The sequence below is a fragment of the Macaca nemestrina genome, chromosome 10 (genome assembly GCF_043159975.1).
Source record: "Macaca nemestrina isolate mMacNem1 chromosome 10, mMacNem.hap1, whole genome shotgun sequence".
Taxonomy (NCBI): Eukaryota; Metazoa; Chordata; class Mammalia; order Primates; family Cercopithecidae; genus Macaca; species Macaca nemestrina.
In genome coordinates this window covers 27,322,231-27,349,480 of record NC_092134.1, presented here as the reverse complement: position 1 = coordinate 27,349,480, position 27,250 = coordinate 27,322,231, and the positions used below count along the sequence as shown (strand labels likewise).

The 27,250-nt window shown below is 41.0% G+C and overlaps 1 long non-coding RNA gene across 1 annotated transcript in view; it reads right to left on the bottom strand.

Moving 5' to 3' along the window:
* LOC105497699 (uncharacterized) overlaps positions 1-21,550 on the bottom strand; it is a 143,412-nt gene extending 121,862 nt beyond the window's left edge. The window contains exon 1 of the long non-coding RNA XR_011608895.1: positions 21,426-21,550. This is a non-coding gene — a long non-coding RNA (uncharacterized lncRNA). The remainder of the gene's footprint in view (positions 1-21,425) is intronic.
* Positions 21,551-27,250: the final 5,700 nt, after the last annotated feature.

Sequence of the window (27,250 nt, the reverse complement as noted above, 5' to 3'; positions counted from 1 at the left end):
TATCATCATCTAATTGGAATAGGAGTTTGGGAAACTTGTTTTGAAACCACATTTGCGTAAATATTACCTTGATTTTGCTTAGATTACAGGGATTTTTTTTTCACGTAATTTAGAGGAATGATGCTGTTGTTGAAGACTAAATTCTCCCACCACTACCTACCCTTAGGAGCTGAAATAATATGCAGCAGTAAGAAGCAATGGACTCAGTATACATACAGCAATGTAATTTGCCCTAAAAACACAGTGTCTAATGAGGAAAAGAAACAAAGTGAGACATACAACAAGTCTTTTACAAAAATAAAAAAATGTGTGCACAAAAGAACAATGAGATACCACTACACACCCATTAAAATGACTTAAATCCAAAAAACAAAAAATTGACAATACTAACTACTGGTGACAATAGAGAGCAACAGGAATTCACATTCTATTGGCGGGAATTCAAAGTAGTACTTTGAAAGACAGTTTGGAGGGTTTTTTTAAATTGAAAAATAATTTTTTTTAAATTTTAGATTGAATTCTTTCATTGAAAAATAAAATTGTATATATTCACAGTGTATAGCATAATGTTTTCATATATGTATATACTGTGGAATGACTAAATCAAGCTAATTAACATATCCATTATCTCACGTACTTATTATTTTTGTGGTGAGAACATTTTAAACCTACTCTTTTCATATTTCCAAATATACAATACATTATCATTAACTATAATCACTGGATTGCAGAATAGGTCTCCTGAATTTATTCCTCCTGTCTAACTGAAATTTTGTTTCCTTTGACCAACATCTCCCTAATCCCTTCATCTCCAAGACCTTGGTAACCACCATTCTACTCTCTGAGTTTGACCTTTTTTGATTCCACACATAAGTAAGACAATGCAGTATTTCTATTTCTGTGCCTGGCTTATTTTACTTAACATGCTCTAGGTTCATCCATGACACGATTTCCTTGTTTTTTAGGCTCGATAATATTCCATTGTGCATAGATATCACATTTGCTTTATCCATTCATCCTTCGATAGACACTTAGGTTGACTCACTACCTTGGCTATTATAAGGAATGCTGCAATGGACTTGGGAGTGCGGATATCTCTTCAACATACTGATTTCATTTCTTTGAATATATACCCAGAAGTGGAATTGATGGATTAAATGGTGGTTCTATTTTTAATTTTTTGAGGAACTTCCACAGTGTTTTCCATAATGGCTACACTAATTTACATTCCCACCAAGAGCGTATAAGAGTTCCCTTTTCTCCATATTCCTCAGCAACACTTGTTGATTCTTGTCTTTTTGATAATAGTCATCCTAACAAGTGTAAGTTCTAATTTATATTTCCCTGATGATTAATGATAATGAACATTTTTATATACCTGTTATCCATTTGTATGTCCTCTTTTGAGAAGTGTCTTTTCAGATCTTTGCCCATTTTTTAAATCAGTTGTTTTCTTGCTACTAAGTTGTTTGAGTTCTTATATATTTTGGATTTGAACCTCTTATCACATGTATGATTTGCAAATATTTCCTCCCATTCTGTAGGTTGTCTCTTCACTCTGTTGATTGTTTGTGGTGCATAAGCTTTTTAGTTAGGTATCATCCTATTTGTCTATTTTTGCTTTTGTTGTCTATGCCTTTGGAGTCATAGCTAAGATATCTTGGCCAAAACCAACATCAAGAAGTTTTTAATCTATGTTTTATTATAGCAGTTTTACAGTTTCAGGTCGTGCATTTAAGTATTTAATCTTATTTTGAGTAGATTTTTTATATGGTATGAGACAAGGGTCTAAGTTCATTCTTCTGCATATAGATATCCAGTTTTCTCAACACCGTTTATTGAAGTGACTGTACAATGCTAAACACAATCTTACCATAAGATCCACCAGGCATACTTTTAGGTATTTACCCAACAGATATGAAAACATACATCCACACAAAGATATGTATATGAATACATATAGGGACATTAATTATAATCACCAAAAACTGGAATCAACTAAGGTGTACTCCAATAGGTGAATGGATAAATAAACTATGGTGCATCTATATAATGGAATAATGTTGAACAATAAAAAGGAATGAGTTATCAAGTCACACAAAGACATTAATAAATCTGAACTACATATTTCTACATGAAAGTAGTTAGTCTGAAACGGCTATAGACCATATGATTCTCTTATCTCACATTCTGTAAAATGCGAAACTATAGAAACAGTAAATCAGTAAGTGGTTGCCAGAGGCTCAGGAGTGGAGAAAGGTTTACTAAGTGAAGCACAGAGTTCTTTAGGGTGGTGAATCTACCTTATATGATGCTCTAATGGTAGAAACATGGCACTATGCATTTATCAAAATCCATAGAACTTTATAGCACACAGAGTAAACCTTAATGTATAATTTTGTTTTAATTATTGAGGAAGTTGGAATGGAATGCAAAATGTGACAAAGGAATCTAAATGTATTACAAATGTATGAAACAGAAAAGAATTAGATCTGGCCAAAGTGAGTCTGAAAATGAGTGGAGTCTATAAGGCTAAAGGCAAAATGAACTCTACATGGACACTGTATTCTAGTTAATAAAATAGTTTTCCATGGGGTTACAGATTACTAATTTTGAAACCATTATATATTACACTAGAACTTAACAGTTAAGCAAATGGATGGCAGATGGCGGGAGCCAGGTTTCTCACTATTGGAGTCAGAGAACACAGATAAGCAAGGGGAGTAGCCTAGAATGTGGCAATGGATTACAGTTGAAGACATCAGTATTAACTCATGTTTAGCTTAATATAGACACAGATTGTGTTACATGTAGAAATATTTATAGGTTGCGTAAATACACAGGTTGGTATACGCACATATTTTTTCTTACTCTGTCAGCTAAAGAGGCACAGAAGCAATAACATCCACATAGCAATGAGCATATCTAGGACCCAGATCTTGAGTTCTAATATTATTTCCCCCAGAAAAGCAACTAGTAACTTTTGGTGAAAAGGCTTATTCTAGGACTGAAGGATGAAGTATACAAGATGAGCCTAGAGTGTCTTTTAGTGCCAGAAGGTAAGGAGGTGCTCAAAACAACAAAATCCACAGTGACGAGGATTTGTCAAAAGGACACAGAAGCCAAATAAAAGAGTTCAAAAATAAATGTTTGTGAGTTCATAAGCTATTGAAAAAATAAATGAAGAGTAGAAGTTCATCTAGAATTCCAAATAATTTATATAGATGCTCTGCCCTCAGAGTATCACCACTTCAAAAGTGGAGGTTGTGCATAGTGACTTCCTTCCAAAGAATACAGCAAGGAAAGGGAGAAAAGTGGAGAAGGCTGAGAAACACTGTCTCAGCAAGGTGGTTAAAATTAACATTAATAGCAATCAGTCATGTCAACAGTAGGTATCCTTGATATGATGTGATGAGAGGGGTACTTTACCTCCCCAAAACACATTACTTTAGACTAATCATGACAAAAACATCAGACCAGTTACAATTGAGGCACCTTCTATAAAGTATCTGACCAATACTTTTCAAAGCTGTCAAGGTCATCAAAAGCAAAGAAAGTCTGAGAAACTTGTCACAGACAAGTGGAGCCTGAGGAAAGTAAGTTTCTACTTAGTTATGGTATCCTGAATGAGATCCTGGAACAGAAAAAGAATATTAGGTAAAAATAAAGGAAATCCTAATAATAGGTTTTAGTTAGTAATAACGTATCAATATTGGCTCATTAATTGTAACACATGTTCTAAGATAATGTAAAAAGTTAATAATAGAGAAACAAAGATTAATGTGGAATATACGGGAACTCTCTATACTACCTTTGCAATTTTTCTGTAAATCTATAACTATCATAAAATTTTGTAAACCTAGAACTAATCTAAAATAAAATCAAATTTAAAAATCAAGCAAAAAAATGCATGCAAATAAAAAATTATATAATAATACATACAAACAAAAGATACACAATAGATGAAAGCAAACAATGTAGACAAAAATGAATGAAACAGTAGTGGAATGACAAGCGTTACATGAGCCAATGAAGATAACCTTTCTGATCTGAGGTCCACAAAGGAAAGAGAGTAATACACTCCCCAACAAATCCCCTGCTATCAATGCTTCTTTCATGAATTGGGACTTACATTGTATTCTGTCTACCTGTACTTCCTTCTTTTGAAAGAATCACTTTTTGAGCTAAGGCTTACTGCACTCTCTTTCTGCACTGAAGCCTAACAGTGTGATTTATATCAAGTAGAAAACTGGATAAATTATCTTTATCCCTGCATATCAAGAGCACTGTTAATGAGGTGCTTTAACAGAGCAATTTGTAAGTATGTTGATGGATATTTAAGCATTGTCTTTATTGCTCTTAAATTCCTCTAATTTGTTATAGTTTTTGTGGTCTTTATGGTATTTGGAAAAAATATATTGATGAAAAGAAAACAACTTGCCACTTTTGAATCAATGAGATCTGGGTTCAAATCCAATGCGAACAGTAGACCTAAGCAAATGATTTTTTTTTTTTTTTTAGTGTTTCAGTCCCTCATCTGTAAAAAATGTGATAATAATACTTGAGATAATGTATGTATTATAACCCAGAATGGTGCTTCATTCATGCTAGTGCCTAATTTTCCTTGACTCTTCTACATTGTTAACTTTAGATACTGATTATAAGTGATGCTATCCTATAGGGAAGTGGGAAAATTCTTGACTGAAATCACCTGCTTTGCTGGTTTCATGGATGTGGTCTGTGGCATTTGATTATCCTAGGTAAAGATTCTCCTCCACAGGGGCAATTTAGGAGACTGTGTGCTCACACTTTGTGAACCAGGAGATGAGGATACTAATCCTGGTTCTGCCACTCACTGTCTTTGTGACCTAAGAACACTCACTTCCTTTCTCCATGCCTCAGTTTCCCTATCTCTTAAATGTCATCCTGGTTGATCTCCAAGATGCCTTGTGAGGAAGCTATCTCAAGAACTTAAAATCAAAATTGTTCTTTACGTTTTCATGAATGCTCATTTGTGGGTGGGAGACTGTGCCCTTTGTTGAGATTTGGCTTCATGTTGGTGAAAGTTGGGGTAGACATTTATACCTTTTAAATCTGTACCCTTCCATCAAATGGTCAGGAACCCAAACACATTATTGAGCCTATTGAATCCAAAAGCATAGCTTCAAAGGTCCTTCCTAGTTCTAACATTCCATTTCTTATTGGAGTATAAGATAAAATTTTCCAGAAGACCCCCAGCATCACTGAACACAAAATTATATGTAAAAGAATCACCTAACATAAGATAAAGGACTTCAGATGAGTATGAAGGTGCAAACTAGAAGAGGAATGAAGTCCTCCAGACAAAGCCATTCTTAACGAGTTCTCAGAATGAATATTCCATTGGCTTAAAATGAAGATTCAACTCTACTTAACTCCAAAAACTTCTATTGAGCATCCACCATGAGCCAGAACTTATCCTCGGTCTTGGAGATACCAGGGAAGCATTTAAAGGCTTGAAGCAAGAGACTCACGAAATCAGATTTGCATTTTAGAAAGCTCACTTGGGGGAGTGGATTCCAGTGGAGAAAGAGGGAAGGCAGGGAGACCAGACAGAAAGTTTAGGAGTTTTACTGAAGAAGTTCAAGCAAAATACTGTGGTGGTCTATATGCAGGTAGTACCGATGGAAGTGAAATGGATAGTTTGAAGAGATTTCCAAGAGGAAGACACACCCAAACTTCGTGACTAGTTAGAAAAGATATGTGCAATGGCTTTACACTCATACATGTGCGTATGAGCTTCCATGATCCAAAGGGTCAGGAGTTGGACTGGAATGCAGACCATGAGATGCCTCCTAGAAGCTAGCCTTGTCCCTAGGACTAGCTGAGGCTTGGGGGTTTCCATGAATTCTCCTCATAAATCTATACAGGAGAAAAACAAGAGGCCAGACAAGAAGGAGCATGTCTGAGGTAAAAGGAAAAACATGTTTGGTCCTAATAGGGTTGTGGTGGGGGAAGAAAGGGGGAGGAACTGCTCTGCAGCAATCTGCCCTGAGGTAGGGACTGAACTGTGAGGCTGCCAGCATCTGCAGCAAGATGTTAATAGGGGTTATCAGCTGTCGCTGGAGCCCAAGCAGGGAATATGTTGGCAGCTGAAAGCTCTAGCACAGCCAAAATGTGTGTGTATGCGTGTGTGTGTGTGTGTACGTGTCCCAGAAGAAACACCAGCCTTATTGTCTATAGACATCCTCAGAGAACAAATGGTCTTGGCAAGGCAAGCTCTGAATACCAGTTACACAAGACAGACACCTTTAATGGAGATCTGGCACTTCTCAGTGGGGACCATTTGCATAAAACCATTTCATTCTTTCATCTCTGGCAGGAAGAGATCCCTTTTATCTCAAAGAGAAGCTCTCTCCACAAATGAGATGACCCCACCTCAAGCAGACACACGCAGTCATGCATGCAGTCAGTCCCAGAGGTCTTCTCTGTCTTGAAGTCCTATTCAGCTTCAGTTTTTTCCTTCCTCATCCACTTGCCAATTCATATTTACACAACAGCACTTACATTTAAGCACATTTCTCTTGAGTGAAGATTCCCATAAATGTTGCTTTGTAAATGTGTCCAGGGCCAGATATCAAATGGTGGAGGCCCGGTGACATCTTTCAAGAGGTACTTTGGCATTTTACTCTGTTTGACACCATTGTAAGGGGGTCCAGGAATCAACTTGGTGTTCTGATGGTCTGGAAAATAATCAAACTTCTTCTAGAGGAAGATAGTAAGAGCATTAACTTTGCAGGTACGTAGACTTGGGTTGAGCCTCAGGTTGGCCACTGACCATGAACCTGTGACTTAACATTTCTTCTTCAGTGTTCTGACCTGTAACATGGGAATAATAACTATGAGGAGGCACTACTATCATTCCCATTTCACAGACTGGGACCACTGAGACACAAAGAGTTAAACAATTGTTCCTAGATGAAGCAGCTAGTAACTAGCACAGCTTACATTTGAACCCATGCAGTCTGGGTCTTTCTGTTCATAACCATTATGCTACATTGCTTGCCATACTTACACATAATTTCTTCTTTAATCCCCAAATAATTTCTGTTAATGGGATCTTGGACAAGTTACTTAACTCTCTAAGCCTCAGTTGCCTCAACAGAAAATAGGATTTTGATACTGTAGACCTCAAAAGGATGTCATGAGGAATAACTGGGAAACCACTCCTGAGGAGTTGTGGGGATTGTAATAGAGCCTGTAGTCACTGCAGTGATAACACTGATCGTGTTGTTAGCATCAAAACGTCCACAGTACTTACAGTTATTTGTTTTAACATTTGTAATTTCCTTGAACTACATGTTCCATGAGGGCATAAACTGTCCCTTATTTAGCCTGTACCCACAGCACTTGACAACCTAACACAAATGGAACATACTCTGGGACATACTCTATTTTCAATGCTGTGTATTGATGAATCAGTAAATGACTTTAATACTGTCTCTCTCTTGGATTGCTGTAAAGATTAAATGAGATAATGCATGTAAAACAGCTAGTACAATGTTAGGCTTGAGAATTCCAACCAGTTAATGTTAGCTCTTTCCCTTTTTCAACAGAACACATTATTTGAGATAAACACACTGGAATCACATGGCCCAGAGAGTAAAAAACAGGACACCTGGACTCCTCAAGGAACAAAAACATCCCAGCTAGAACCAAGTGCCATGAGACATGGGCACATGAGCTGATGAGGAGCATAAGTTGGAACCCACCTTAGTGGTAGCACCACCAGGCATCACAGGCAACCACGCTGCAGGCATATTTGGAAATCTCGGGAACAGGAAAGGGAAGGCACTCTATGTACTGGTAGATTAAAGCTACTAATTAGGTCCATGCATGGTACAAACACTGGCAGTTCTTTCTTACTGGGGCAACAGGGAAGAGGTTGGCAGAGGTGAACAAAACTGCAGCCAATTCCTCTGTGAGCAATGAGCATCTATAAAGGGAGGATTCGACTAAGTACATTTGGAAATAGAGATTGCCAACAATGTTCAAAAACTCTAAGTAAAAATATAATGGTCAGGTGGGCAAAGAAATCTCCTTCTTCCTGCTTGAAGCTGCTCAGAAAATGTCAAAGTTGAGGCAACAGATAGTGGGAAAACATGGGCTTGGGCATCAGAGAGACTTCCCTTCCAGCCTTGGCTGATGCAAGTCAGCTGTGGCCTGATGCCAGTCAGCTAACACTTCAGAGATCCTTTTTCTCGTATGCAAAATAGAAAATACCCACTTCACAGAGGCATGAGAAGCTTAAATAAATAGACTCTACAAAGGGACCAGAAAATAATAGACTAGATCCCCTATCAGCATCACCACCACCTACAGGTAGCTGTCCTGATTATATGACCCAGACCACCTGGAATCAGTGCATTCATATCATCCCTCTTAAGTGGCTCTGGTGGTTATATTATCATGTGGTGCTGTGAGTCACTGTCTATTCATATAACTTACCCAGGGCTTGTAACAGGACAACTGGCAAATAAGGATTCAGAGATGGAAGGAACCTGGATCATCCTCAAATAAGATGAGCCACTCCATAAATAAATAACAGGGCACTGACTGGGTTGGTTGGGGACTAGGGGAGATGAGGGGCTGGTATGGACTCAGGAAGCTGGGAAAGCGCAAAGTCTGAGAAGAGGGAATGGGAAGAGTGGGGCGAGCTGAAGACCAGCACTGTCTAAGAATGCGTGAGAAATAACTGAATCATAGTGCATCACCCAATTTAGTGGTTCTCTCCCAGGGCTGCCCACCCAGACTGAATTATGGAAGGCCAAGCCATGGCAGAGGCAGCAGCCAATGGGAAGTAAGCTAATTCATGACTGACAGCCTTGGAATATCTCAGGAAGTGGAGCAGCAGATACCGCAGGAGGTGGGAGGTGAGCCTAGTCTGAAAACAGGGGGCTGGCGGAGCATCTACATAATTGGAGCCTCGACACCATAGTCCCCCACATCACTTGGAAACACTGGATCTAGGAGAAGATAAGTGGGTCTCCAGTGAAACTGAACCCAGAGAATCTCTAGACTAACCTTTCCAACCCTTGAAATAATCTTAAGGTCTCAAGTGACCTAAATATTGTATCTACAGCTCCTGGTATATTAGTATAACCAGTAACTTGTAGATATCATAGTCCAGTAATAATTTGTCAATGCTCTTTTGAGCAGAGAATATCATCTGTCACTCTAGTTTGCTTACCAATTAGCCTAATCTTTTTCTGTGGTTTCCCACTCACTATAAAGAATATCAACCCTAATGCAGGCCAAGTATGCAGGTAGAATAAACTTTAATCCCCCACATGCCTTTTATTTTAACCTTTCTATTTAATTTTTTAAAAAAACTTATTTAACTAGGACTAAAGTCTTAAATATCTACTATGCAAGAGATGTATGTTATGTAATACATAGCCTGTGCAAGAGTAGGTTTTTACCCCTTATTTAAAACCTTTTTTAAGCCAAACTTTACAGAGCAAAATAAGCAATTACACTTAGCTTACATGTTTTGAAATTACTCATTGTTTCCTTTCTATACATCTTTGAAATTCCTCAAGAAAATGCAATACATTTCTGTTAAATAATTGGCTTAAGACAAAATGGAATTTAACTTCTCTAAAGGTAGCTAGATATATTTAATTTAAATAAAGTTTGCAAATTATATTGTGACATGTTATTTACAACCTGAAAATGTATTGACACTTTGTTGAATAGTAAAGCTATTGAATTCACAAACTAAAGCCACGTGAATAAAACTATGGCCTAGGACAATTTATATAATTCTTAAAAAATTTTTTTTTCTTATTAACATAATCAGGCTTAACTTTAGGCCTGGCTGTTTCAAAATAATTACAGGCATGTGTTAGTTTCCTGATTTCATATAGGCTTGGGTGTGTATTAACAATGTTATTCTGACATAAAAACTAACATTTACCTTTTTAATGTGAGATTTGTGCTTTTTTTTTTTCTAGCACAATTATTCAATTCTTGGTCAAACTTGAAATAAGCACATACAGATTTTATTTCCATCTTAAGTGAGAGAAGTTCTGTCCTTGTTCCTGGTGCATGTTAAACAAGGAAAAGCTTAGTCACGCATGTAGGAAGCTGAAAACTGTGGCAAAAATGTCCTTGCTTTTCTTGCAAGAGTATCTTTGGAAGGCAAGATACTCTTCTTCACAGAACCCAGAACTTGAGGAGGAGCAGATGAGTAAACCTTATCTCCAGTGTACAATCTGACTGTGCCTCACCAAATTCTTCCTCTTCTCTCACAGTCGAGTTCTCAGGAAGAGCAGAAGATGGAGAAAGGGGATCCCTCACTCTATCATACATGTGTGTCAAAAGGGACGGAAAATATTCTTCACTTTGGTATTGCAGATCTTCTAGGTGGTTTATAATAAGACTTGAGGCTTGTAGATATCCTTCCTCTCTCCCAAGCCCAAGCAGCAATAAAAATATGTCAAGATTTCCTTTTGCAACATCATTTTTTCCAAGAAACTTGTCACTTGAAGTCAAAACATTCTTTCTAATCCTTTGCATGGACTTGTTTCCCTGGTGCATGTGATGAAAAATGTCTTCTAGGTAGGCTAATCTCTGCAGTCATTCAGTCATTCTTCACCTTCAAAAGTCTCAGCAATTCTTGCTATTTTCTTGAGAGTACCCCCTTCAGTTCACCTGTCAGCTTTACTACCTGTTGATAACCCTCCCTCTTCTAAGCCACTAAATTTCTTTATGTAGCAGGAGACTGTACGTGATCTTTGTTCAGGCTTCCATAATGTTTTAAACATTCTTGAGTATATTGGTCTTTGCTTTTTAAACTAAGCATTTTTGTACCATTATCTGGATACATATAATCTCCAAGAGTTTTTGCCATTAGCATCTCTCTGAAAAAAGGAGTGTGTTGTGATAGTGGCAGGGTTTTTTTTTTCTTCTTCTTTTTTTTTTTTTTTCCTTAAAAGAGAGGTTAAACTTTTCATGGAGCCAACCACCAAAGAGCCACCAGCAATACACAGTTCCTCAAAAACAGACTTTCTGTCTCTAGATAAAAAGATAAGACACTCACTATAGATGGCTTTTACTTGTTTTGGGCAAATTTTTTTGGCAGCAGAAAAGGTTTCTTTAATAATACCATCATTTACAAATCGTACAAATACCAAATGCCACATTGGCATTTATTGATGAAATTCGTTGATCCATCAGACGAAATAGAGAAGCGATTATTTTTCAGCTAATTACACAAACCTCGTCATCATCACCTGCCATGTCATCAATATGTTGACTAATCAACTTCAAAGTGCAAACTTTTCCATTTCTCCTCCTACAGTTTGTTCTATCATTTTATTCATTTTAATTTTACTAGCATTATTAGGTTTTCATCCACTGTGTGACTTATTTGGGGGGAATAATAAGTTGTCCTGCTAAGTAACTTGCTTTCTGAACCTGAATGTGATGTTTTAGCTAAGGGTTTACCCTGTTTGCTTTCATATTCCAGTAGCCATTTAAAATCCTAAGCCCTGTCCTTGTCTAATGGCTGTAATTTGTAGTTCAAAGTCACATTTTGCTGAAGCTATTGCTGCAGTTGTGAGTTGTTTACCATAGGCACTGCAGAGTGGGATAGGCCAACCTGGATTCCCCAGCCATGTAAACCCATTGATGAGTAGCTTTCATCAAAAAGAGCTTTTATTGTGTGCCACTTGTGGTAGTGATACAGAGAAATGACTCCAGAGATTGTAATTCTTTGCTACTCACCTTAACAGAATTGTCCATACACGTAGGACTAGAAAAGTTCACATGGAAAAACAGTTGGGGAAATAGTAAAGAAGGAATGCTTCAAGGGAAACTAACCCCATCAGACATTGAAGTATAAGTAAAACAACGTAGTACTAACACGTGAATTTCCAAATAGACCAACTGAATAAAACTGAGAACCAAGAAAGAGACCCAAGTACCAATGGAAATTGAGTATATGATAAACGTGGGCTCTCAAATTGCTGGCGCAAAAATAGGCTTTTTAGTAAATAGTGCTGGACAACTAAGTCAACAAGAATTTGGACTTACAGAAGCAAGAGATCTTCGGAAGAAGACCTCGATGGAGCTAGGAGAAGAGATTTCCACTTGGCTGGTATTGATACCTGTGCCAAAGGAAGTTGGAGGCTTAAACCAACTGCTGGTGTGATTCTGGTAGGAACAGTAAGAAAGAGAAAAAAGTCCTTTTTCCCTTCATTCTATTTTCCATCTCCTTCCACGAAGCCAGCTGATAAGAAAGAAAACGTAATTTGCAGAGTCCCAGCACAGCATCACAGAGCAGAGTATAAGAAGGTGGGTTTGGAGCTGAGCTTAATGGCTGGCATAAGTGTAAAACATTATTTCCTTAGTTAGCATGCACTCTCCCATAACTATGCTGAGAGAAAGGAGTAAGAGCAAATGCAGACATAGGCTTAGACAAGAGCACTAAATCCTCATCTTCCTTAATAGGAGGTCCAGATAATACCCAAAAGAGATCAGTCAAGAACAGCAGTGTAAACATAATACTTAGAAAAATAAGGTGAAACAGCTAAAAATTTTTTAAAATTTAGGGAAAGAAGCTCGAGCAGAAAAGAGTGGAGAAAAGGTTTGCTTTGATTCATTAAGAGACTTGTAACCTTACTTAGCTTTTTAACTTATGAATATATGTTTGACTTACATTTCTGAAAGTTAAAATTTAAATAAGAACATTTCAGTGAAGAGAAAAAGACTATAGTTCTAGGGTGGCATTTGTCGCTTGGAAAAATAAATTCAATATTATAAGATAACTTTATTTACCATTGGAAAATGAAAGAAGAAACTATCATTTTGATAATACAAACTCCCAAAAGTAAAAATGGAAAATTATTTTAGTTATTGAATCATATGAGAGATGGAAAAGTAATTAGAATTTAAATTGTGGGCTCCATGAGGGCAGGTTGAATGAATGTTCGAGCCATCCATTACACCCATATTTTATGAACTACTTAATGAAAAAAAGACTGAACGGAAGAGCTCATGACATGACAGCCTGTATTAGTTTCTTCTCACACTGCTAATAAAGAAACACCTAAGACCGGGTAATATATAAAGAAAAAGAGGTTTAATGGACTCACAGTTCCACATAGCTGGGGAGGCCTCAAAATCATGGTGGAAGGCAAAGGAGGAGCAAAGGCACATCTTACATGGTGGCAGGCAAGAGAGCATGTGCAGGGCAACTGCCCTTTATAAAACCATCAGATGCCCTGAGATTTATTCACTATCATGAGAACAGCAAGGGAAAAACCTACCCCCATGATTCAGCTATTTCTCATTGTGTCCACCCCATGACACATGGGGATTATGGGAGTTACAATTCAAGATGAGATTTGAGTGGCGACACAGCCAAACAATATCACAGATGGTACAGCTGCACAAATCTCAAAGAATCCTGAGGGCTCTTTTGTGTTTATTCTCTTTCGCTTTGGATTCCTCCTCCACAGTGCTACCAGAATGACATTCCTTAAAAATCAAGTCTAAGGGGCTCTTTCCTTCTGATTGCTCCTCAGTGTCTAAAGGTTAAGCTCCAGTGAGCGCAGCCCACTGGAGTGCTCAAGTTGAGCACAGCCCACCCTGTGCTCAAGTTGCTAGTTTCAGACAGGTGACCAGATAATTATAGTGTCATGTGGTTAGGACTATTCCAATAATGAGAAGTAAAAAAATATGGATATTAGAAGGTGGACACTATCACTCTGCCTGACAGTAGCTGAAGGTGACCTTGAGGGTTGAGGGGCCATGGTTGTTCTGAGTCTTGAAGGACGACTAAGAGTTTACCAGGTAGAGAACACAGTGGGAAGAGAGTGGAAGAGGACACAGAGAGGTGACAGGCCTTGATGTGTCCACAGGAAAGCCAGATAATCCCGTGGGGATGGAATAGAGGGTGTTGGGAGGTATGTGGTGGGTGGTGAGACTAGGGAGACAGGAGGACTTCCAGGCTGCGTTCACTGGAGCTTAACCTTTAGATACTGGGGAGCAATCAGAAGGAAAGAGTCCCTTAGACTTGATTTTTAAGGAAGGTCATTCTGGTAGCACTGTGGAGGAGGAATCCTAAGCAAAAGAGAATAAACACAAGGCTCCAGGTAAAACAACAAGAATACCAGCAACAGTAAGAGAAGCTAAATGTGTGTTCAATAACTTATGATGTGCTCTGCTCTATGCTAAGGCTTGGCCTACATTGTCTCATTTCATCCTGAATATTACTCTGTGAAGTGGGAATTTTTTATCCCAATGGCACAGACAGGGATGCTGAGAAATGAGAGACTGGACTTTTATGTAAGAAGAAAAGTATTCCCTAACCAGGAAGCTTCCGATATGTTTTCTGCCTGGGCAAGAACCATCAGCACGTGGAGCTGGCCTGATGCCAGCAGTGATCACCTGGCAGAACAGGGAACGTTTGGGCAGGAATGAGGGCAGTTCCTGACAAGTGCAGAATGACATTTCTAGAGAAAGAAGTAGGGTTAATGCCTAAATATGGTTATTAAAGACAAGTTCAGGAACATGATGTCAAAAGACATCCTACCAGTCTCCTGACATCCAGGCCTCCCAAAGTCCAGTCCACTCTAGCTCTAGGCGACTTCCTGTATCCACAAAGAGTTCCTAATCATGCCTCCCTGACAGTAAGTTACCATTTATTACTCAGGGCTGATACATGGCATACAACATGTTCCATAAATGTTACTTTCTTTTGCCTACTCTTCACTGGAATTTCCTCCACATAACCATGCTCTTATTTAATAAACCCACCATTTCTTTCCAAACAAGTGCCTCCTTCCAATTTCAATAATGTCTTCGTCCATCCACACATTGGCTAAGTGAGAAGTCTCGGTGTCATTGTTAACTCTTCCTCTTCTTCTCCACACATACTCACTAAGTTCTATCATGACCCTAATTCCCAAGGCTTTTCCTATCATTCTCTCCTCTCATCTAGCCACCTCTCAATTATCCAAAAAGCCTCTTTATGGTCATCCAACCATTAGCTTTGTGCATGCTGAGATAGTCCCTCACAGCCTCTATTAGGGGTTGAATTGTGTCCCCCAAAAGATGTTGAAGTCCTAACCCCTAGTACCTTTGAATGTGACCTTACTTGGAAATCAGACTTTTTGCAGGTGATCAAGTTAAGCTGAGGTCATTAGGGTGGATCCTAATCCAGAATGACTGAATCCTTATGCAAAGGGGTTGTTTGGACATAGATAGACATGCACAAAGGAAGAATCTGTGTGAACATGAAAGTTAAGATTGGGTGATTTGCCTACGAGCCAAAGAAAGCCAAAGATTACCATAAAAGTACCAAAAGTTACAGGAGAGGCATGGAATAGATTCACAGCCCTCAGAAGAAACCAACTCTGACAACACCTTGATCTCAGACTTCTGGCCTCCGGGACTCTGAGGCCGGGACTCCGTGGTTTAAGCCACCAGTTCATGGTGCTTTGTTACAGTAGCCCTAGCACACAAACACAGCTTTCAAGGTTTTCTTTCTTTCTTTTTTTTTTCTTTCTAAAATGCACATCTGATCACTCTTAAAAATACCTCCACAATAATGAAAAGAATAGGCTCTATTTATTGAGTACCTCCTGAGGACCAGGTGATCCAACTCTATTATACTTAATCCCTATGACATCCCTTAAAAGAATACATTATTATTCCCGATTTTGCAGTTGAAGAATATGATATTTGAAAAGGCTAAGTCACTGGCCCAAGCTCTCATAAGTGGTAAGCAGAAAAACTGAATTTTGACTCTCAGTCTCTTTGATTTTTAAAGTTAAACTAACATTGCGTGTTCCAGTATGACAGGATTCCAAAAATTTCTTTTGTAAATAAGATAATAAATATTGTAGGTTTTGCAGGGCATATACTATGTCATGACTATTCAACTCTGCCATGATAGTACAAAAGCAGCCACAGACAACATGTAAAAGAATAGGCATGAATGTGTTCAAATAAATATTTATTTATAAATACAGATTGCAGGTCAGATCTGGCCCTTTGATTGTAGTTTACCAACTCCACTTTACAACATTATATTTAGGATATAATGTATGCTCCCTGATAAAATAATTGCTCATATGCTCACTTTATGCTGGGATCTTTTCATGTGTTAATTTATTTAAATTGTCACTCCTATTATATTTTCGAGGTCGCCAACTTGCCAAGATCACAGGAATCATGACAGAGCCAGGATTCAAGCCCCAAAGCCTATGATCTCAGCCATTGTCTGCAAGGACCTTCACGCCTTTGCCAACCATGTACCCCACTGTGTTCCTTCATGCCCTACCTCGTCTCCTCCCCTAGCAGCCTGCACTTGCACAGCTGAGAGGGGAAATGAAGGAAGGAGACTGGGCTAGCCCCACCTGCCTGCCCTGTAACACGCACAAGGCCAAGGCCAAAGCCCTGGGTTTCCCAGAGAACCTGCTGCCAGTGGGAATGAGAAGCGTGAGAAATGGAGCATGGGGAGGGGAGTACCTACCTCCTTCATGTGGTTGTTGTGAGAATCTAGGGAGATTAAACCCAGTAACTGAAGTGAAAGTACCAACAATGTTTGGCAAATTGCCAAGGCTTGCTTTAAAGACACTTATTAGTCAACAGAATCTGGACTGGTGCTGTACTATTTGCAACAACTATGCTCTCCTCTTTCTTTACTAAAAGAACCTCGATGTTGTTGATGGCAGCTAGAGATGACCGTGTGATATAATTCGGGCCAGCGATACATAAGTAGGAGTATGTTGGGGATATCTCAGAATGTTTCTTTCTTCTGACATAAATAAGTATGTCTTCTTTCCTGGTTCCTTTCTTCTCTCTTCCTGGAGTGTGGCCAAAGAATTGGAAGTGGAACAGCGCATCTGATCGCCACAGGTGATCATGAGAATGAAAGGCTCTTCATCAAAGCTGGAGTAGCAGAGAGATAAAGGTGGCTGGGGCTCAGATGGGAATCATGGAGGCACTACACCCGGCTTCAAACTCCCTGACTCCAAACTTCTGACCATGGTTGAACAATAACCTCCTCTTTGGTAAAACCACTGTAGTTGGGTTTCTGATATGTGTGGACTTACGCAATCCTAACTGAAAGTCCTGGTCAGCAAACAGGACACATCCTCAGTAATCTCTAGAATGTAACAGGTGCTCAGTAAATGCATGATGAATAAATCAATGAGTGAATGAATGGATTAGCAACAGAATATACAAGTACTAGATCACACAGATAAGTTGCCCTTAGGAAAATGTAATACTTATAGCTACATTTACGTGCTCAGCACCTACCATATGCCCTACATTCTCTCAGTAACCTTCACAACTCTTGGAGGTTACTGTTGTCATTTTTATTTCACAGCTCAGGAACTGAGGCTCAAGGAGGCTGAGCTAACTTGCCCAGGAACTCAACTGGGATGTGGTGGGGCTGGGATTTGAATCCCAATCTAGGTAACATTGAAGCCTGTGCTCCCTCTCTTAGACCAAGCTACTGCCATAATTAACTGCTCACTGGGCACTTGAGCCAATGCTAGTAGATAGTTAGAGAAATTTGGGCTGGAACTCTACCCCACAACCCCCAAGCTATATAAGCATGGACGATTCTTTCCTGCCTCTCAGTTTCCTCATTTGTAAGAAAGATAAAAATGGCACCTTCTTCTTCCTAGGCTTGCTATATTAAGTGTGACATGTTTGTATCAAATGTTTAGCACAGTGCTAGTAAAGGCTCAAGAAATATTGTCTGGGCCGGGCGTGGTGGCTCAAGCCTGTAATCCCAGCACTTCGGGAGGCCGAGACGGGCGCATCACAAGGTCAGGAGGTCGAGACCATCCTGGCTAACACAGTGAAACCCCATCTCTACTAAAAAATACAAAAAATTAGCCGGGCGTGGTGGCGGGCGCCTGTAGTCCCAGCTACTCAGGAGGCTGAGGCAGGAGAAAGGCGTGAACCCGAGAGGCGGAGCTTGCAGTGAGCCGAGATCCGGCCACTGCACCCCAGCCTGGGCGACGGAGCGAGACTGTTTCAAAAAAAAGAAAAGAAAAGATATATTGCCTGTCAGCATTATTTGTATCATCATCTTGAAAACCCCCTGCAAGAATCTATGAAAAGAAAGAGGGCTGGCCCCAAACAAAAGGCTCCAGAGGAGGTGCTGGGGTGAGCCGGGGCCTTGCAGCTGTCAAAGCCTGTGTGTTTAACTTTGGGGACTTTGGCTAACTTCTCCATTGGCATCCCCTTTAGCGCACAGCTCCTCATAGCTCTCAGAAATGCCTGGGAGATTTCTCTTCCTCACTTGAAGTTCTAACAATTCGCTGAATTCATTGTCATTCCATGCTGAGGGAGTGTCCCTTGGAGCCTGGAGGCTCACCCTGTAATCCCACGCAGGTGTCAGACAATGCCTGATGGGCAGAGAACATTGTGCTCCTGTCTGGCTCCCTGCCGGTCCCACCTTAGCACTGGGAGCAGCCTGGGAGTTGGACGTGTCTGAGGCAAGATGTGGGGCCAGATTTGAGTCTGAGATGCTAATCTGCCCAACTGAAGGTTTCACATCTGTCTTGGCAAACACAGGCACACGAAATCTAAAGAGTCAGTTACAGCTCTGAGTAGGCGGGGTGGGGTCCCCGGGCATTGAATACAGGTAGGGCTAGATGCCTACCCTGACAAAGCAGGCACGGCAAATCCCACAGGGCCCTGGACCACTCCAGATATTGAGTGTGGGAAAGAATGGGGCAGGAAATTGTTATATAATGCTGGGTCTTTGGAATCAGGGCTCTGTTTGAATGCCAGATCTTATGCTTCTTATACTTCCATGGCTTGAAGTATATTACTCAACCTCTCTTAGAAGCAATTTTCTCATGTCAAAGTGGGAAAAATAATAGTACCTACAGTTGTTATGAGTATTAAAGGAGATTTTTAAAATTGTTTTAACTTTATGTTCTGAGATACATGTGCAGAACATGCAGATTTGTTACGTAGGTATACATGTGTCATGGTGGTTTGCTGCACATATCAACCCATTATCTAGGTTTTAAGACCCACGTGCATTAGGTATTTGTCCTAATGCTCTCCCTCCTCTTGCCCCCCCATCCCCTGAAAGGCCCCAGTGTGTGAAGAGATAATTTAATAAAGCTTTCAGCATAGTGTTTGGAAAATTGTTAGTGCTCAATACATACGATAATCATATTAGCATCTAATATATGTAAGCTGAAAGCTACAAAAGCTCTGAACAATCAGTGAGAAACTGTTGTGTGCTCTGGGAGGGATACTGGACTGTATTTTATATTTTTTAATGCTGCTTACATATCCCCTAATGGTGTTAGGAATGAACAGAAATGGTGTTGTAATTCTTAAACATATCTAATTCTCTTTTTTTTTTTTTTTTTGTAACGGAGTTTTGCTCATCGGCTGGGTTAGAGTGCAATGGCACAATCTCGGCTCACCGAAACCTCTGCCTCCTAGGTTCAAGCAATTCTCCCACCTCAGCTTCCCAAGCAGCTGGGATTACAGGCGCCCACCACCATGCCCAGCTAAGTTTTATATTTTTAGTAGAGACAGGGTTTCGCCATGTTGGCCAGGCTGGTCTCGAACTCCTGACCTCAGGTGCTCCACCCACCTCAGCCTCCTAAAGTGCTGGGATTACAGGTGTGAGCCACCACATCCAGCCCTGTAATTCTTAAAGTACAAGTTTTGTCAGTGCCTGCTGTCTACTCAGCACTGTTTGTTGTTCTGAATAAATAAAATTATGTGACATAATCCCTGCTTTCAAAGCGTGTTCAATGTACAGGTAGAAACAACATAAGCAGAGATAAAAATTATATAAAAATGTAAAAAACCTAAGATAAGTTCTATCACCAAACACTAATCTGGGTGCCAGTGACCACAGTCCCTGAGACAATTCCAAAAATACAGAGTTCCAGGAGGAGAGGAAGGAACGCCTCTGCTCTAGCTGGCTCCCAGGTGTCCAGCAGGTAGCCTTTTGTACAGTGATCCAGAGGCCCAGGCTTTTCCCATCTGTTACTCCACAAATCCCCTAGGGCTGCAGAGACTTCTGGATCTCTCCTAGAGGACCACACGGAGATTTCACGGCCCGGCCCAGAAGTGGAACCCTTCCTTTCCACTAGCACTCAATATTCAGTCACACAGCTATTCCTAACTGCAGGGGAGGCTGAGGAATGCAGTCTAGCCGGGTATCCAGGAAGACCATGGACATCCGTGAGCTCTCCCAGTCTGTGCCACCCAAGGCAAGACTCAAACTACTCATCTGAGAACAAAAGGGATTGAGACACTTAGCTCTAAAGGCTGACCCCATACTGGAGAGCTGTAGGGTCCAACATCGACAGAGATACAACAGCCTTGGTTGTAATTTTAGAAGAGGCCTGTAGGTATCTGAATGGCCAGTTGTACAGATGGAAAATAGCAGTCTGAAGCAAAGAGCTCCAGGCTGTGACTAAGTCATTAGGAGCACCATAACCAGAGGCTCTTCCTTCCGCCCCACTTCACCCCCCTCTCCCCCGGAAAAAACAAATTGATCCTATGCAGCAAGATCTTTGCCAGTGAGTCACGGAGCGGAGCGGAGGCACCAGGCTGGAGCTTGAAGGATGCTGCCAAGATGCTTTGACCGTAAAAATGTTTACAACATGGCTGGATTCAGCCCAGACAGGAAAGGGATAAAAAGAGAAAACAAAAGAAGTGTCACCTTGTGGCTGCAGCTGCCCACAGACAGATCACCCCTGGCAAATTGCTGGTCCTGAGCAAACAGCCTCGAGAAGCAGGCAGGGGAGGGAGGTTAAGAGGACTGGACCACAGACACCTTGAACTCAGAAGATCCAAAACCACCCTGTATTCCATGTCTTGGTAAACTGTATCCCCATCTAGTAAGCTGCCTGAGTTAGAAAGGTGGGTGTCATCACTGATTCTCCACTCAATCACCAAGCCCCATGGATCGGAATTATCTCATAATATCTCATCTACCCACCTCTACATCCCTGCCTTAGTTCAGGGTCCCCCACTTCCTCACCTGGGCTAACAGATCTACAACTTGACTCCAGTTTTCCCTCCTTCCATAATTCATTTAGTCCTCTAACAGATATTTATTGAGCATTCGGACACTAGGATGGTCACAGATACTAGGATATCTGCCTTCCCAATGTCCTTTATCATCTTCATCCTCACCAACTGAATCCCAATTTGGTAACATGCACCTTCAAAAAAATATCACCTTCACAGCCTTCTTTGCAACTAAAGGCTACCTAGGCAGATATCTCTGGAAACGGCATCTTTCCTTGAACGTAAAAAAAGAAGGGTCGGGAGGCTTCCAAGGAAAAAGCATTTTTCTCCTTCCCCTTAGCCCTTGTTCTCCTTTCAGCATGAAGTGTGGACGTGAGGCCTGGAGATGTAGCACCCACCTTATAATCATGAGGAAGAATGCCACGTGTGGAGGATGGTGCCGCAGGAATCTGGAAGAGCTGGATCCTGGACGACTTGCTCAAGCAGCTGCATGTTCCTCCTGCCGCCTACTTCTGGATATTGTGTTAGGTGGGTGTCTTCATTTCCTGCTGCTGCTGTAACAAATGACCACAAACTTAGTGCCTTAAAACAACATGTATTTATCTCTTCCAGTTCTAGGGGTCAGAAGTGCAAAATCAGTTTCTTGGGGTTAAACCAAGGTGTTGGCAGAGCTGGTTCCTTCTGTTTCCTCTAAGGGAGTAATTCTTTTCCTTGACCCTTTTGATTTCTAGTGGCCACATTTGTGCCTCAGCTTGTGGCCTCTCCCTTTCTCTTCAAAGTACATCCCTGCAATCTCTGCTTTCATCATCATGCCTCTTCTCTTCTCTGGCTCCTGCTGCGTCCTTCTTTTAAGGACCCTTGTGAGAACATCAGGACAATCAGGATACATCAGGGATATGAGGATAATCCAAGATAATCTTTCCATTTCAAGATCCTTAATTTAACCACATCTGAAAAGTCCCCTTTGCCATATAAGGAATCATATTCCCAGGTTACAAAAATTAGGACAAGGACATCTTTGAGGGCCATTATTCAGCCTACCACAGGAGGAAAAAGCAAACCGTTTACTTGTGTCAACCACTATTTTAGGATTACCTATGGCTCACAACTCAGAGTTGAAAGCGATCAGAGCTGATACCACTGCCCTCTGTGTCCCAGGCACTGTGCTCGGTGCTGAAGATGTTCCAACCAGGCTGAGTACCCCTAGCACAGAGTCTGCCATCTGTGTTTGCAGCTATGTATTTGCTTTTCACTGCCTTCTGTGAACTCCACAGGGCAGGAGATGGGTAACTTACTCTTTTCTGTGGTCTCACACCAACCCAGGGCCTGACACTTGCAGTGCTCAAAGAACGTTGGGTAAGCAAATGAACTAAAAAACTCAGCAATGAACACAAAAACTCAGCTGTCATGACTTAGCTACCAACTCCTAAAGACAGTTACTTCTAAGCATCACTGAACAGTAGTGTGGAGGCTATTGATTAAACACTCTGTCCCAGCAATCCCCAAAGAGAATTCCACAGAACAGATGCTGGATAAAGCAAAGGTGGAAGGTTCCCTGAAACAAATATGTTTCGAAAATCCACACATGCCTACCTCTTAAAGTTTCAACTCTGAGATGTTCCATAATAAAGAAATCTGCTTAATTTCAACTCATCATTTCCCAAACTTGCTTGGTACAATGTCCATTTTTACCTTGAACACACATTAATCCCCTATGGAAACAGGGTTCCTTGGCACATACTTTGGGAAACACTGCTCCACCCTTCTCAGGACTGGTCTAGGAACTAGGTCAGTCCACGGCCTGCAGGTGGAATCAGCAGGTGATCAGGCTAAAAGTGGACTAATGCTGCCAAACATAGGAGCAGCCATTGTCAGGAAGGGCTTTGGGGTGGAGCTGGACTTCTAAGGCTAGATGGCATTTGTCCTGGCAGAGGGGAAGGGGGATATAGTCCTCATTTATCCCAAAGCCTGTTTGGCTTATTCCAAATGGCCCAGGTACAGATTCAATGAACCCAGACGAACAGTGTCAAGCAACAGCACCCAAAGGCATTTTTCTTGAATGCCCTGATCCCAAGCCAGCTGACCATTTCCCGGCTACCTCCAGCCAAATGGCAGCCAGAGCATGAGGACCTCCTCCACAACAGCCTTCCTGGATGGGGACTTCCTTTGCTCTGCCATAACAATCCAGGTGACCCTATGGCCCCTCTGCATTCAGATCCATCTGTGTTAAGAGAATGACTGCTCTCTGCTTCCACTTAGCAGCCAGCATTGACCAGGCTCCAGGGAAGTCCCCCACCCCTCCCACCTCATGCACAAACGTTTTCTGGTCTGCCTTGGGGCTCTGTGTTCATTATGGGACATTTGTCTATGAAATAACAAAGCTGAACATGATGTTGAAGATCCTCTTCTGTGGTTTTCATATTGATATCTGCAGAGCCCTGGGGGCTCATCAGGGACACCCTGGGGTCCACTAATACAGACATGGGGCAGCCGATGGAGGCTCCACTTTCACCATTTTGGTATTGAATTCCATGAATGTTCATGTCGGTGAAAGAATTCATTTATATCCCATGTAAATAACTTTTAAAAACTTTGTGAACCACATTCCTTTGGTCAAGGTCTTTATATTGCAGATAGGAAAACTGAGTACCAGAGAAGGAAAGGAAGCACCCAAGGCTGCACAGCAAATTAAAGGCACAGTTAGAAGAGACTCCAGGTCTCCTGACTCCCAGTTTCCATCATACTGTGCGGTTCCCAGCATGGGTGGCACCAGACCAGAATAGAGCATTTCATGCAAAATCTTTAAGAGACATACTTTTTTCCCCAATTCCCCAAATGTACTACATTGATAAGGAGGAATTTTAACTTTTATAGGATATAAAAAGTGGCATAAAATAGACTTTCACAAATAAATTTGGATTACAATAAGGAGCATGCTTCCTAAAGGAACGCCCCAGGAACCCCATTTGGTAAGTTAACTACTTTACCTTCCTTCTATTTTGAAGGTTCCACTGGCTATAAGATGAATTTTCATATAAGGATCTCCTTCCATCCTCCAACCCTCCCAAACCCTATCCACCTCTCTTCTCACCAGCTTCTTGGTCATTTTTTAGCAACATTACCCTAGCCAAGGAAAGAAAAGTATTTTTAATCCTGAGAAGGCTTAAAACATGGAATATGTCCTGTGTGTACATATTCCAAAATAGTTAACCACTTTCCATCCCACAAAGAGTAGGTATTAGCCCAATCTACTTCCTGATGCAACCCTTCTCCTCCACCCACCATCTCCAACTCAGGATAAATCAACAAAAAGGACTCTCTTTACTTTTCAGAAGACATGATAAAGAGAATATACATCTATAGGAAATGTAAGACACAGTAATCCTCAATTTGCCAACTTGAGGACTTTTGTCAGGAAAGACTTTGTGAAATTTAAGTAGGGTCACAGGACCCACTATTTGTTTCAATCGAGCATGTACTCTCTCCTGCTCCTTTCTTGCACCCTTCTCCCTTTGACGACTCTCTCATTTGAGTACAAATTAACCATTTGTTTCCAGGGAAGTACACTCTCTGCGAGACTAGAATTATGACCGGAAAACAAAATGAGGATCTGAAGCTCAAAATGGGTAAGTAACCTACTCAGGGTCACACAGCAAGTAAGGGGTGAAGCCCGAATTCAGATCTGGGTTTCAGACTCCAATGCTCGTATTTTCTCCACTGGGGCCTCAGCCTCCAAGACATGTAATATTAACAACATGGTCTAACACTCATGGAGGTCTTGTTATGTGCTAGGCACTATGCAAAACTGCTGTCCTTGAAGAAGTATAAAAATAAACACACCTCCGCAAGGAAAAGGAGTACCTTTCGGATTTTCAATCTCCCTCTGTCCTCCAGTTGAGACAGGCAAAAAACAATCATCCATCTCTGGAACTTACAATTGAATGGTATAAGATCCACAGACACAGGCAACCAGGTAACTCATCTTTACAATCTGACCTCTTGCATTTGGAAGAAAGAAACATGATCCTCTTAACTCTTCAGATGTCTGTCAGCATATCACATCCTTTGGTCTTGCCAGATCACAGAAATAAATGGCAACATCACTTTCACAGTACCTGTCTGAATACTGGATGTGACCTGCTTCTTAGATATTACCACTCCCCTATGACAATCAAGCATACCAGATATTTTAGGAGAGTTCCAGATTCAGCATCTGTCCTGTTATCTACATAAGTGGCTTGTTGAACCATGCAGTTACCATGTAAAAACCCCACAGATCTGCCCAAATAGTTAACGTGAACCTCGTGTCACCAAAACCTATAGTTTCAGTATGGGCTTGAACTTGCCCCTGGAATTGCTTGAATTTATGACTATTTCAGAGGGGTCGGCTTTAAAGTTGCAGTTCATGATCTCAGAGGCTGGCATGAACCTTTTCTCTCTTTAACAGGTTGGTTTCAGAAATCAAAGATTCCAAAGATTGAAGTGTCATCTGTGTTTTGTAGGCAGGTATCTACTTAATCACTACTTCATTGCCTGAGGAGAGACTCATAATGTGTGTATGTATTCCAAAAGAATTTGGTTTCCCAGTTGGCAATAAATATCACAAGTTTCCAAACTGGGCATGTTGAGGCATTTGACATATCACGCTGCAGATCTAAGAACAAGACAAAGGGTGTTTTTTTGCCAGAATAGAATGGTGGGGAAGCTAAGGACACCCAAAGTTCTCTCATCTAAAGATATTTCACTGCCACCATTTCCATTTTGCTACCTTAGTCACCAAAAATTCTACCCACCATGAATGTCCAGGCCCCCCTTCCCTTAGGTTAAAGCCACCCTAGTGTGTCCATCAGTGATGAAGATTCACTGGGCTTCAGGACCCAGGAAAGCCAGCCAGAGGGAAAAGCATTTATACAAAGGCTAAGTCATAGTCAGTCAAAAATATAAGAGTTAGTTTATAGGGATCAGAAGAGAAGCAACGGCACCTTCAGTGTTTCTCTAGCTCCAGTCCTACTGGAGAAATTGTTCCAATCCTACTAGAAAAATTGCTAGACCTTGTTCTCCCTACACTGTCCTTTAACCCCTTTGGAGTCACTAGACAATCTCAGATGTGCCCAGGAGCAAGTCTTCTATTGCTCTTTGACTTCTGCTCCATCAGGAATATTTGCTGTCCCCACTTCTGCTGTCCCCAAAGCCACCTCTAGCTACCTTGTCATTATCACTGCTAGCCTTAGTCTCCTAGCCTTGCCAGAAAGACCTCCTTCCATTCTATTCTCAGCACTCATTTCCTGAAAACCCAATCAAGAGCCTCTCAGTGTTGGGTTGGAGAAGTGATACATATCTGACGTACTGAACATCACTCACCTTCTTATGACTGTCTCATGCCCCCAAAACAAACCTATGCACCTCTACTCTTTATTTAGGGTGAATTCTAATACAGAGTTTTTCTTGATTCCTCCTATAACCCACCCCAATGTTCTTCCAAACTCATCTGAATAATGTTTCCATTATCTCATTTAATCACCACCGCAACAACACGGGGTAGATCATCTCTATGTAGGTCACCCTTTACACCCCTGGTGTTTCTCTAAGACACACAGCCATCATGGGAGTAAAACGAGGCAAATTAATAAGATTAAACTGCATGTCTCTGATTCTAGCCATCCCTCTCCTCTTTCAAGATCTCAGGTGCTCCTGAGAGTTCCCTCTTCCAAGGTGGCCACTTCTCCCATGCTCACAAATGAGCTTTACCCTCCCCCCAGTACCAGACTTCTGCTGCCTTTAAACCAATTTAAAGGACCAGATTTATTGAACAGAAGAATGTCAGAAAGGGTGCTGTATTAGCTTCCCACTACCACCTCCAATGCTATCTTTCACTCCTGCAGCCTGAATCCTCCCAAGCTCTTAGTGCCTGCAATGGCCATCAAATTTGTCAACATGCCACAATGTCAGTCATCAGGAAATTATGACCAAACTAGCCAGGATTCTTAGGGTGGCAAGTGATACACAAGTCAAGGTGAATAAGCAGAGAAGCAATGTTTTTAGGTCACATCACTGAAGAAACCCAGGGTAGTGCAGTATTCAGGAATCTTGGTCCCCTCCCTCTCTCCTCTCTGCTCCCCTTTGTGCTAGCTTTATTGCCAAACAAGCTCCCTCCTTATGGTGGCAACATTGGTCAGTGTGACTGTCCGCTCCAAATTTATTGCTATGCATAGCAGGAAAAGGG